The sequence below is a fragment of the Myotis brandtii genome, unplaced genomic scaffold (assembly GCF_000412655.1).
Source record: "Myotis brandtii unplaced genomic scaffold, ASM41265v1 scaffold819, whole genome shotgun sequence".
NCBI lineage: Eukaryota > Metazoa > Chordata > Mammalia > Chiroptera > Vespertilionidae > Myotis > Myotis brandtii.
In genome coordinates, this window is record NW_005371320.1 from 52,837 (window position 1) to 56,624 (window position 3,788).

Genomic DNA, 3,788 nt, shown 5'->3' on the forward strand with positions numbered 1-3,788 from the left:
CCACCCCCCACCTCCCCATTGGGGATCGAGCCCACAACCTGGGCATGTGCCCTGACTGGGAATTGAGCTGTGACCTCCTGATTCAGAGGTCAATGCTCAATCACTGAGCCACGCCGGCCGGGCTACATAGATGTTTTTAGACATGTGGCTTCACCCCCGGAGCCTCAGTCTTCCCTCCTGGAAATGGGGCTGGCACACGCTCTGGGTTTGCCAGGGAAGGCTGCAGCACCCGTGCATGCAACCAGCAGTATCTGCTCCTCTCCGGACACTGCTGCCAGCCAGGCCCTCATGAGCCACGTTTGCATTTTTGCACAAATGCTCCCCATTTTACCCCAGGAGACAGAGCCAGAGAGGTGGAGTCACTTGCCCCAAGTTACACAGCCAGGAAGGTGCAGAGCTGGGATCCCAGCCCAGGGGCCTCGGAACCCAGAAGCTGATTCCTAACCCTGCACGGAGGGAGGGAGCCGGGCACACGGTGGCTGCGCCCTGACAGCCCCACGGCCACGGACATTCATCTTCCCTAAGATCCAGAGATCCCATCACTGTATTTGGGGACTTATTCTTACCCGGCTCAAGGACTGCCCCGCCCCCACCCAACGACCACAGCAAACCATCCAGGTTTCCCCTGTTAACCTCGGCTGTTTACATGCAGGTGTCCCCCTTGGCCAGGGAAGGACACAGAGGAAGGAATAGGAGACTTTTTAACCTTATATTCTCCTTATACCTTTTTAATTTTGAACTAAGTGAATGGACCACTCTCCCAAAACATACCAAAGTCACAGTTGAAAACATGTAACACGTTTCACTAGCCGCTAATAGGTGTGTGGTATATACAGCTTTGGCAGGGGGAGGGCCCCAGGAGAACAGTGGGCCAGGTGTGGGCCTGACATGTCCACGTGTCTGTCCTCCCTCCAAGCATTTCACTACAGTAGGGGTCCCGGGGAGGCCGGGCTATGACCTGGTGGCACCTACCCTTGGAGCTCCAACTCCCAGCACATCCCCCCCTTGAGGCCAGGAAGGGGCCCTGCACTCTGTTGCCATGGTGCCCAGGACAGAGCCACTGCCCAGCACTCTCACGGACTGGAGGGGGGAAGGGCAGTGAGCAGGTGAAGGCCGAATCCCTGTTCCTCCCTCCAGGCCTGAGCACAGACAGACACTGACCACCATGGGGGGCCCGCGGGTCTGTGGGGTTCCTAAGGGGACGTTGTGGTGGCAGAGGAAGGAAGTGAGAGTGGGGAAGCAGGTTGCTCTGGGAACCAAGCAGCCTCCTCTCCCCTCCTGTGCCACAGTCTTTGGCAGCAAGGGTTCAGGAACCTGGAGAAGGGCCGCGCATAAATGGATACACTAGACAAGAAATATAAATTTAGAAGGCATGGGGAGCCAGGCGGGAACCCTTCTCTGGTGGAGTGGGCTCGCCTAATCTCCGGACCCACAGCTTCTTATTTACCCACTAGAGCAGTGATGGCGGACCTATGACACGCGTGTCAGAGGTGACACGCCAACTCATTTTTTTTGGTTGATTTTTCTTTGTTAAATGGCATTTAAATATATAAAATAAATATCAAAAATATAAGTCTTTGTTTTACTATGGTTGCAAATATCAAAAAATTTCTGTATGTGACACGGCACCAGAATTAAGTTAGGGTTTTTCAAAATGCTGACACGCCGAGCTCAAAAGGTTCGCCATCACTGCACTAGAGGCCCGATGCACGAAATTCGTGCAAGAGTAGGCCTTCCTTCCCCCAGCTGCCGGCGCCTGGCTTCTCTCTGGCACCTGGGATGGCTTCCCTCCAGCTGCCTGCAGGTACCGAGACTCCAGGGCTTTTCTTGCAGCCCAAGGTCAAAGCCCGGTCTAATTAGCATATTAGCTCTTATTATTATAGGTTTTGTTCTTTAGCAAAGCAAACATACATATCAAAGGTAAGGTTGGTAAACAGTAAAAGATTATCAGGTTAGGGGATTGCCCTGAGACATTCAGCCAATATTGTCTCCACAGAACCATGGTGCATAGCCTTTAGCCCAGGGCTGGGCAAACTTTTTGACTCGAGGGCCACAATGGGTTCTTAAACTGGACGGGAGGGCCGGAACAAAAGCATGGATGGAGTGTTTGTGTGAACTAATATAAATTCAAAGTAAACATCATTACATAAAAGGGTAGGGTCTTTTTTTTTTTTTAGTTTTATTCATTTCAAACGGGCCGGATCTGGCCCGAGGCCGTAGTTTGCCCACGGCTGCTTTAGCCCTTGCTAAAAGCCCCAAGGTCCATGAGCCTTCTGAAGGACTTCTTGCATAATTATGAAAGAAGTCTTAGCCTCCAGCACTCCTGGACAGTGGTGAGGGGCCCTTCAAGGGGGGCTGTCCCCGTATATAGGTGAGGTGCAGGGCCAGGCAGGAAGGGGCCTGCAGCCGTGGGGGGGTTCAGGCCTAGCTCTGCGCTTTCCAGCCACGAGACTGTAGGCCAGGTCCTTCGCCTCTCTGTGCCTCAGTTCTACCAGCTGTGACATGGGGCGCTGTCTGTGACTCCCAGGCTGGGGAGGGTGATGTAAATGCCAGCCATACGCCAGGCCCCTATGACTGCATGTTCCCAGGGGCATGGCCAGGCCGTGGTCTGCAAGAAAAGCTGGGAAGACCCTGGGTGCAAGGCTGGGGGGAACTCTGAGTGGCAGCAAAGCCCGAGGTGCGTGGGGCAGCGTGTGGGAGGCCCCAGGAGGACTGAGCAGCCTCCTCACGGCGCGGGGAGCACTTAGGCGGAGACCACGCTGTCTCCCTGAGCTTCCAGGTTCGGAGACAGGAAGCCAGAGTTTCCTGGCAGGAACTCCATGCCCGGGCAGGCCTGGTGCGTGTTCCTGTCAGCCCAGCCGCGTCTGGGGCCTGGAGTCAGCTTCCCAAGGCCGAGTGGGGATGAGCCGCTCCTAACGGTGCAGTCGGGGAGGCTGGGAGCCACAGGGCTGGCTGAGGTGGGGACACCCTGCCTGCTGCAGGCCCAGGGCTCTGGCCATTGGTCATTCTGCCCCAGGGGTGGGTGGGGGCTGTGCCCAGGACCCTGCCACCCTCCCTGTCACCAGGCCCGATGAGGCCCTGCAGAGAGGAGAGCCAGAGAACTTGGCTCCGTGGGCTAGGGCCTGGCTCCAGAGCTGCTTCCGGCCGTGCTGGCCAAGCTGTCTGGCCAATAAGGAAGTGTGTGTGTGCGTGTGTCCCTGGAATGTGCCGGCCCTGGTCCACACCCGAGGATGGAGGGACCGTGCCCCGTGTCTGCGGTCCTCCTGAGGCAGGACAGCCTGGGAGCCCCCGTGCCCCTCCAGCTGGAGTCCCGGCTGCATCCCCTCCAGCGGGTCCCTGGTCCTGCCTCTACCTGGCACCCTCCTCCTGGTGGCGCCCTCTCCTCCCTCCGCTGGTCTTCCCCCAGTGCCCACGTTCCCGGGCTCCTCCATGGACAGGGCTGTCCTGTCCACCCCTGAGCTGAGGGGCCTGGAGTCGGGGCCTGCTCCGTGAAGTCTGGGGGCTCCAGCCCAGGCCCCTCTGGAGGGCATGAGGAGGTGCAGAGGGCAGCCTGCAGCCCAAGCGCAGTCCTGGGGTGAGCCCACCCTCTGTGGCCCCCTCCCCGTGGCTGAGCATCCCAGCCACCTGGTGCGAGGCAGGGCCAGCTCACGCTCTGCTGGCTGCCCCCCCTCACCCCCCAGGACTGCTGGTCAGTGGCAGTTCTCAAACATTCCCTGCCACACCCCCAACCTGGAACCTGAGAACTCCAACCTGTCCTCTTCCTCATTCCACCCCCACCCACCCCGCCC